The sequence below is a fragment of the Ovis canadensis genome, chromosome 3, assembly GCF_042477335.2.
Source record: "Ovis canadensis isolate MfBH-ARS-UI-01 breed Bighorn chromosome 3, ARS-UI_OviCan_v2, whole genome shotgun sequence".
Classification (NCBI taxonomy): Eukaryota; Metazoa; Chordata; class Mammalia; order Artiodactyla; family Bovidae; genus Ovis; species Ovis canadensis.
Genome location: NC_091247.1, coordinates 210,096,968 through 210,107,372, shown reverse-complemented (window position 1 = coordinate 210,107,372; position 10,405 = coordinate 210,096,968). Strand labels below are relative to the sequence as shown.

The 10,405-nt window shown below is 38.2% G+C and overlaps 1 pseudogene; it reads right to left on the bottom strand.

Moving 5' to 3' along the window:
- Positions 1 to 5,839: 5,839 nt before the first annotated feature.
- On the bottom strand, positions 5,840 to 9,038 carry LOC138436411 (taste receptor type 2 member 20-like; annotated as a pseudogene).
- Between the last annotated feature and the right edge of the window lie 1,367 nt (positions 9,039 to 10,405).

Genomic DNA, 10,405 nt, shown 5'->3' with positions numbered 1-10,405 from the left:
GAATTAAAGATTTTAAAATTAAAAAAATAAAAAACTAAAAAATAAATAAATAAATAAATAAAATTTTAAAAAAAGTAAAACATATGATAGTATGCTTTTCTAGAATAAACTAGATAATAATAACTCTTTAAAATGGGATATAATAAAGAGGTAGAGGATATGTAGTTAAACAAATTATCCTACATTAGAAACTGATGTTTAACACCATCCAGAATTTTAAAAAATAAAACTCATCTTATGCCTCTTCCTGATCACACCACCTGTTTTACTCCCAAACAGAAATCATCATCCTGTGTGGAAGTAATTTCTATAGCTTTCTTTGTTGTTTAATTACTTACATATGATTTCTAGATATTATACAGGCACATCTTGGAGATATTGCAGGTTCAGCTCCAGACCACCACAATAAAGCAAATATCACAAGGAAGTCACATAATTTTTTTGGTTTTTCAGTACATAGAATTGTTATGTTTATACTATAATCTGTTAGGTATGCAATAGTATTATATCCAAAAAATGTGCATACCATAACTTAAAAATATTTTATTGCAAAAAATACTCACCATCATCTGAGCCTTTAGCTAGTAACACCAAAGATCACTGATCACTAATTCATGTCAGTTCAGTCCAAGCAGTTGAGTCAGTCAGTCATGTCCAGTTCTTTGCAAACCCATCATCACAGCATGCCAGGCCTCCCTGTTCATCACCAACTCCCGGAGTTCACTCAGACTCATGTCCATCGAGTCAGTGATGCCATCCAGCCATCTCATCCTCTGTTGTCCCCTTCTCCTCCTGCCCCCAGTCCCTCCCAGCATCAGAGTCTTTTCCAATGAGTCAGCTCTTCGCATGAGGTGGCCAAAGGACTGGAGTTTCACCGTTAGCATCATTCCTTCCAAAGAAATCCCAGGGCTGATCTCCTTCAGAATGGACTGGTTGGATCTCCTTGCAGTCCAAGGCACTCTCAAGAGTCTTCTCCAACACCACAGTTCAAAAGCATCAATTCTTCGGTGCTCAGCGTTCTTCAGAGTCCAACTCTCACATCCATACACGACCACTGGGAAAACCATAGCCTTGACGAGACGGACCTTTGTTGGCAAAGTAATGTCTCTGCTTTTCAATATCTTATCTAGGTTGATCATAACTTTTTGTCCAAAGAGTAAATGTCTTTGAATTTCATGGCTGCAATCACCATCTGCAGTGATTTTGGAGCTCCCAAAAATAAAGTCTGACACTGTGTCCACTGTTTCCCCATCTATTTCCCATGAAGTGATGGGACCAGATGCCATGATCTTCAGTTTCTGAATGTTGAGCTTTAAGCCAACTTTTTCACTCTCCTCTTTGCCTTTCATCAAGAGGCTTTTTAGTTCCTCTTCACTTTCTGCCATAAGGGTGGTGTCATCTGCATATATGAGTCTTTGATATTTCTCCTGGCAATCTTGATTCCAGCTTGTGCTTCTTCCAGACCAGCATTTCTCATCATGTACTCTCCATAAGTTGAATAAGCAGGGTGACAATATACAGCCTTGATGTACTCCTTTTCCTATTTGGAACCAGTCTGTTGTTCCATGTCCAGTTCTAACTGTTGCTTCCTGACCCGCAAATAGGTTTCTCAAGAGACAGGTCAGGTAGTCTGGTATTCCCATCTCTTGAAGAATTTTCCACAGTTGATTGTGATCCACACAGTCAAAGGCTTTGGCATAGTCAATAAAGCAGAAATCGATGTTCTTCTGGAACTCTCTTGCTTTTTTGATGATCCAGCGGATGTTGGCAATTTGATCTCTGGTTCCTCTGCCTTTTCTAAAACCAGCTTGAACATCTGGAAGTTCCCTGTTCATGTATTGCTGAAGCCTGGCCTAGATCTGATAGGAGATCTGGAGAATTTTGAGCGTTACTTTACTAGCATGTGAGATGAGTGCAATTGTGCAGTAGTTTGAGCATTCTTTGGCACTGCCTTTATTTGGAATTGGAATGAAAACTGACCTTTTCCAGTCCTGTGGCCACTGCTGAGTTTTCCAAATTTGCTGGCATATTGAGTGCAGCACTTTCACAGCATCATCTTTCAGGATTTGAAATAGCTCAACTGGAATGCCATACCTTCACTAGCTTTGTTCGTAGTGATGCTTTCTAAGGCCCACTTGACTTCACATTCCAGAATGTCTGGCTCTAGGTGAGTGATCACACCATCGTGATTATCTTCGTCATGAAGATCTTTTCTGTAAAGTTCTTCTGTGTATTCCTGCCACCTCTTCTTAATATCTTCTGCTTTTTTAGGTCCATATCATTTCTACCCTTTATCAAGCCCATCTTTGCATGAACTGTTCCCTTGGTGTCTTTAATTTTCTTGAAGAAATCTCTAGTCTTTCGCATTCTGTTGTTTTCTTCTATTTCTTTGCATTGATCACTGAGGAAGGCTTTCTTATCTCTTCTTGCTATTCTTTGGAACTCTGCATTCAGATGCCTATATCTTTCCTTTTCTCCTTTGCTTTTCACTTCTTTTCTTTTCACAGCTATTTGTAAGACCTCCCCAGACAACCATTTTGCTTTTTTTCATTTCTTTTCCATGGGGATGCTCTTGATCCCTGTCTCCTGTACAATGTAAGGAACCTCTGTCCATAGTTCATCAGGCACTCTATCTATCAGATCTAGGCCCTTAAATCTATTTCTCACTTCCACTGCATAATCATAAGGGATTTGATTTAAGTCATACCTGAATGTTCTAGTGGTTTTCCCTACTTTCTTCAATTTAAGTCTGAATTTGGCAATAAGGAGTTCATGATCTGAGCTACAGTCAGCTCCTGGTCTTGTTTTTGTTGACTGTATAGAGCTTCTTCATCTTTGGCTGCAAAGAATATAATCAATCTGATTTTGGTGTTTACCATCTGGTGATGTCCATGTGTAGAGTCTTCTCTTTGTGTTGTTTGAAGAGAGTGTTTGCTATGACCAGTGTGTTCTCTTGGCAAAACTCTATTAGTCTTTGCCCTGCTTCATTCTGCATTCCATGGCCAAATTTGCATGTTACTCCAGGTGTTTCTTGACTTTCTACTTTTGCATTCCAGTCCCCTAAAATGACAAGGACATCTTTTTTGGGTGTTAGTTCTAAAAGGTCTTGTAGGTCTTCATAGAACTGTTCAACTTCAGCTTCTTCAGCGTTACTGGCTGGGGCATAGACTTGGATATCGTGGGCGGCTGCAACGGCGCACATAGCGCGGCCAAGAGGAGCTACCCCCCACCCGAGGCCTGGGGCAGAAGCAGGGAGGCGCTACCCCATGCCCAAAGCCAGGTGCAGCGGCCAGGAGAAGCAACCCCACATCCAAGGAGTGGTGGCTGCGCGGGCACAGGAGGGCCTAGAGGAACTATTCCACATTCAAGGTCAGGAGGGGCAGCAGTGAGGCGATACCCCTCATCCAAGGTAAGGAGCAATGGCTGTGCTTTGCTGGAACAGCCATGAAGGGATACCCCATGTCCAAGCTAAGAGAAACCCAAGTAAGATGGTAGGTGTTGCAAGAGGACATCAGAGGGCAGACACACTGAAACCATACTCACAGAAAACTAGTCAATCTAATCACACTAGGACCACAGCCTTGTCTAACTCAATGAAACTAAGCCATGCCCTGTGGGGCCACCCAAGACAGGTGGGTCATGGTGGAGAGGGCTGACAGAATGTGGTCCACTGGAGAAGGGAATGGCAAACCACTTCAGTATTCTTGCCTTGAGAAACCCATGAACAATATGAAAAGGCAAAATGATAGGATGCTGAAAGAGGAACTCCCCAGGTCATTAGGTGCCCAATATGCTACTAGAGATCAGTGGAGAAATAACTCCAGAAAGAATGAAGGGATGGAGCCAAAGCAAAAACAATACCCAATTGTGGATGTGACTGGTGATAGAAGCAAGGTCTGACGCTGTAAAGAGCAATATTGCATAGGAACCTGGAATGTCAGGTCCATGAATCAAGGCAAATTGGAAGTGGTTAAACAAGAGATGGCAAGAGTGAACGTCGACTTTCTAGGAATCCGTGAACTAAAAGTAGGTAAGTAAGTAAAGTAACTCAGCCGTGTCCAACTCTTTGTGACCCCATGGACTGCAGCCCACCAGGCTCCTCAGTCCATGCGATTCTCCAGGCAAGAATACTGGAGTGGGTTGCCATTTCCTTCTCCAGGGGATCTTCCCAACCCAGGGATCAAACCCGGGTCTCCCACATTGGAGGCAGATGCTTTAACCTCTGAGCCACCAAGGAAGACTGGAATGGGTGAATTTAACTCAGATGACCATTGTATCTACTACTGCAGGCAGGAATCCCTTAGAAGAAATGGAGTAACCATCATGGTCAACAAAAGAGTCTGGAATGCAGTACTTGGATGCAATTTCAAAAATGACAGAATTATCTCTGTTTGTTTCCAAGGCAAACCATTCAACATCACAGTAATCCAAGTCTATGAAATACATAAGGCATGCCTATAGTTCAGTTGTGCCAGCAACTAGATTTTAGGAAATTGGAATTATTTATTTAGTTTTCTTTTTAAGGAGTGCATGGGAAAAGTCAAGTTCCATTTATTTGAAAATACATTTTATATGAAATAATTATTCACATGGTGGTATGTAGTTATAGTTTACTTTTGTTGTTGAATATTATTCAACTGGATGAATTTACCACTTTTATTGATCCATTCTATTGTCAATGGATTATACTCATAATAGTGCTGGCGAACATATTAACATCACTTTTTAATCTTTATTAAAAGTATTTCATGATTTTATGATTATTTAGGATAAATTCAGGATATCTATTCTTTATTCTCCTTGAAAATCCAGTGTACCCAGTTTAATCAAGTTATTCAGTAAAATTATCCCTAAACTGGAGGTTAGCATCTGATTTACTTTATTAAAGATAAGCATTCAGTTCAGTTCAGTTCAGTCGCTCAGTCGTGTCCGACTCTTTGCCACCCCACGGATCGCAGCACGCCAGGCCTCCCTGTCCATCACCAATTCCCGGAGTTCACTCAGACTCATGTCCTTCGAGTCCGTGATGCCATCCAGCCATCCAATCCTCTGTTGTCCCCTTCTCTCCTCCTGCCCCCAATCCCTCCCAGCATCAGAGTCTTTTCCAATGAGTCAACTCTTCGCATGAGGTGGCCAAAGTACTGGAGTTTCAGCTTTAGCATTATTCCTTCATTATCAATATCTTAATATACATGAGAGTATTAAGAGATTATAAGGTATATACAGTGCTTGTTAAAGAAAAATAATTAAAAAATAAAAAATAAATATAAATAAAAAAAATTTTCTGCTTAGTAACTAAATCTTACATAAATGTGTATATTTCATATTTCACACTTTGTTTTTTAATATCTCTGAATAAATGAATCTGAATGAAAGTAAGGCTGGAAAAGCAAATTAAATCAAATAAAAGAAGAAAAGCCTTCGAGTCATAGAAATTTCTCTATGAAGCCTTAGTGAAGGCTTAGTGAAGTCAAAAGATTCCTCACTTTTGACTATGTATATATTTACTAATTGGAGAGGCGATGGCACCCCACTCCAGTACTCTTGCCTGGAAAATCCCATGGACAGAGGAGCCTGGTAAGAATCCTAATACAGAAATGTGTAACATCATTAACCACAGATCTTGGCTATAGATTTTCTCCTTCATGTTTTTTTTCTTCATCCTTTTCATACAACTTGAATTTCTTAAGTGTTTTACCTACCTGCAGTGAATTTAGTCTTCCTTATTTGTACCAAGTCATTATTAATTATAGTCACACACATAAAAAGTTTATAAAGATCATAGTTTGTTTTTTGCCAGAAGACACATCATGCCCACTTATTTCCTTTCTTTTAGCCATCAACTCAGTTGCTGCAGAAATGACAGGAAGGACTGTCTTAGTATCTGTTTTCCCCATGTCAGGATAAGTGAAAGATATATGATTCCAAAAGCCTGGCATGCCATGATAACCAAGTTGTTCCACTGCCTATTAGAACTCCAAACAGAAAACTAGAACCAGTAAGTAAATGGCAAATAGAAAATAAAAGACAGTTTGCATGGCTTTTATATGGACCTTGGTGCTGGGATCTTGGGGTCCTTTACCACTGAGCTGCATCTTCCTGAAATGTTTCTTCGGGGAAAAGATTAACAGCAGAAAAGATGTCAGGGACATTGCAAAGGGTGTGAAGTTTACTAGCATGAACACAGCCATATTTCAAAGGTGTAAAGTGTCCCTCTGCTTGGTCTTCTGAGTGATGTTTCCTTCATAGTCATTTGCCTGGATAGTCTTATTTATGTTTACACCATGAATTAATAAAGCCAAACAGGACAAAGTGAACAAGAAGAATATTTTTAATTTTCCATTTTAGGTAAAGAAAAATAATATTGGAGAATTGGCTATCTTGAGCAAATAAAATATGCTGAGGATAGCAGCAAGCCAGTTGTCAAAATAGTTGCTTATTATCCAGGCAATAATAATAATTCTTGCTCTTAAATTGTCTAAAGCTGGGATTAAACACATTTACATACCAATTTATTAATGTTACCCAGAGAAGACCAATTCTGGAGACTGCCAGAGCAGTGAGAATCCCATCTGCTGAAGAGATTTTTTGTCTCTTGACCAGTCAATGCAGTTCACCAGTGACATGAAACCACTGGCAAAATTTCTTAGAATAAATTCTATTACTAGGATGGAAAAAATGTAGTAAAGTTATCATCTGTAAGAAAATAGGTAAATTCAATTATCACCAGTCAAGATTTCTTTAATATCCTGACCACAGACTCTATGTGAGCTAATTTTTCTTGATATGAGGTAAAGTCCTTATTTCTTTTAAATTCTGTGACCAGTGTCAGGCAGGAAAGCATGAGGTATGCGAATGGAAGAGCTCAATGTTGACATGATAAAAATCACTGTTATTCCCTGGTAGCTCAAATTAACTTCTATTTACACACTTTATGACCTTGCTGTAGCCTGAAATATTCATATTCATGTTGAAGTGAAAGTTAAATTCTCATTTGCTAACATGCAAATACAACCATATCCTCTTTCACTGCTTTGCGATTTGTTTCTTGTTTCACATCTCCATAATTTGTATTCATCAGCTTTACTTGTCATATAGTAAAATTTTAAAACCCAATACATAGAATATACAGTGACTGTTTTGTTAGATGGAGCTTGGTCATAACTAAGATCTTCATCATTATGAATTTCTTTAACGTCAGAATTATGTAGAAAGAATTCAATCTTTTTCTATCAAAATATCAAAGTTTTCTTGGGAATCTTATAAGCTAAATACTCTTTAAAGGCTGCTGCTGCTAAATCGCTTCAGTCGTGTCCGACTCTGTGCAACCCCATAGACGCAGCCCACCAGGCTCCCCCGTCCCTGGGATTCTCCAGGCAAGAACACTGGAGTGGGTTTCCATTTCCTTCTCCAATGCATGAAACTGAAAAGCGAAAGTGAAGTCGCGCAGTAGTGTCTGACTTCGCAATCCCATGGACGGGGCTCCTCCGCCCATGGGATTTTCCAGGCAAGAGTACTGGAGTGGGTTGCCATTGCCTTCTCCGCTAGTTGTTGATAAATAGCATTTATGTATAGTTTATTGTTTACAAGCTAGTAAGTGTACACACAGACATGCACATCCGTATTTCATGGATACAAGTTATTATTGTCCTGTAATTTCCAAAATAGAAAATAAGTCTCAGAAAGGCCATCTGCCCTTAAAAAATCTTTTTTCTCATTCAGGCTTTTCATCCCATAATTAATAGTTATCATATATCTCATGCTTGGAGAAGGCAATGGCACCCCACTCCAGTACTCTTGCCTGGGAAATCCCATGGATGGCGGAGCCTCATAGGCTACAGTCCGTGGGATCGTTAAGAGTCGGACACGACTGAGCGACTTCACTTTCACTTTTCACTTTCATGTATTGGAGAAGGAAATGGCAACCCACTCCAGTGTTCTTGCCTGGAGAATCCCAAGGATGGAGGAGCCTGGTGGGCTTCCATCTATGGGGTCACACAGAGTCGGACACGACTGATGTGACAGCAGCAGCAGCATCTCATGCTTAGGCTTTTGATAAAGTTTCTCTCCTGAGTCTATTTATATATATATATATTTTTAAATATCAATTATTTAATTTAAAATATTCAAGAATTCTATAAATATTCCTCAGAAACTTAAAAAGTACATTTAATTCCTGCTATAAAGCCTAGACTTCTCTCTGCATAAGTGTTCAATTTTATTTTTCCTGTTTAGTTATTAGACTTTTAAATATTTTAAAGGTTAATAGATGTTAAGATGATCTTCTTCCCTTAGATTTTATTCAGTTCCAGTTTTTATACTATAATTTCTGTGTAGCAGAGACTCTTGAAGCCAGATTGCTAGAAAGGAAAACCCAGATTCTCTATATCACATGATTCCGATCTTAGACTCAATTTTAAAACAACACTTTGCCTCATTACCATCCTCAGTAAAATGCAAATGATAACATTATCCTCTTCAGGTGGTTTTTGTGAGGTAGTGTATTATTTGTGTGAAGTACTTCCAGTTGTACCTATCTGGTAGAGAGCAGGCAGAGAGAATTCTTACTCATTTAATCACATGATAGTAGATGTTACAAATGTAGCAGGTTTTAAAAGGCAAGATTTCCTCCTGCAGCAACTGGGATACTAGTAATAAATCCTAAAACTGTTATAAATATACCACAGAGCTATGCAAGGAAGAAGGGCCAGTTAAAATCCAGGAAGAGGGGAATCTTTTCACATGAAGAGATGGTCTGTATATTTAATACAATCTCTGTCAAATCCTAGAAGGCATTTTCACAGAAAGTTAAATTATTCCTGAAGTATATATGTATGCAAAATGCCCAGAAGAGCAGAAAGAATTTTTAAAAAAATAGCAGGATTATAGTTTCTGATTTCAAAGCTTGCTACAAAGCAGTATTAGTCAAGATAGTGTGGTATTCACTTAAAGATAGACATATGTATCAATGAAACACAACTGGAGTTCAGAAATTAGCACTTACCATTGTAATCAACTGATTTCCAAAAAGATACCATGTCTGTTTAAAGGGGAAATGGTCTTTTTTTTTTTTTTTTAAGAAATGGTGCCAAAAAAAAACTGGATATACACATGAATAAAGCTGAATTTAGATCCTTATTTCATACTTTATGCAAAAATTAAAATAGATCAGAGGCCTAAACATGAGTTAACCTATAAAACTTTTAGAATAAAACACAGGAGAAAACTTTTGTAAATTAGGGCTAGGCAGATCTTTTAGATACAACAGCAAAAGCATGATGCACTAAATTTAAAACTTAAATTAAAAATTAATTAATTAATTAATCAGACTATATCAAAATTGAAAACTTTTACTTTGTAAAATACACATCTGACTTTCAGTAATTAAATCAATGTGGTGCTGCCATTTGCTTATACAAATAGATCAATGGATTTGTCAGAGTATCTAGTGATTGACTCACACAGTGCATTAGTTGCTGTCCAACTCTTTGTGACCCCATGGACTGTAGCCCATGAGGCTCCTCTGTCCATGGAGTTCTCCAGGCAAGAATACTGGAGTGGGTTGCCATTTCCTTCTCCAGGGAACCTACCCAACTCATGGGTTGAACCCAGCTCTCCTGCATTGCAGGCAGATTCTATACCATCTGAGCCACCAGGGAAGACCCCAATGTATCTGTATAATGGAATATTATTTAGCCATAAAAAAGAAGCAAGTTCTGAAATACACTACAATATGACGAATCTTAAAACCACACTAAGTGAAAGAAGTCAGTCACAAAAGTCTTCAAATTATGATTCCATTTATCTGGAGTCAGAAAATCCACTGAAATAGAAAGCAGATTAGTGGCCACCAGGGGTTGGGGAAGGGGAAATGAGAAATTGATGTGTCCTTCAAACTGTGGGCAGGATTGAATGGAGCTATCTTTCCTTGTTGAGGACTGACCCACACATGTATGGTCAATTCACCTTCAACAAAAGAACTAAAAACAATTCAATCAAAAATAAAATTTTCTTCAAAAAATGATTCTAGGAAACTGAATAACACTATAAGAAAATTACCTTCAACCTCAACCTCTCACCATAAAAAAATAATAATTTGAAGTGGTCATAGATCTAAATATAAAAGATAAAACAATAATGCATCTATAAGAAATTGGATATTTTTGTGACCTTGTAATAAGGAAAGATTCCTTAGCTAGGACACATATAAGCACACACACATATGCACACATAAAACGTTAATAAAAGCAATGATCACTATAAAGAAACTATAGTGAGACTATAAAGACACTAAAAAGACAACAAAAATATTTGTCATAGAGAGGACAAAATATACATATATATTACAAAGTACACACTCATATATATTATATATTATTTATTATACATATATATTAAACATTCC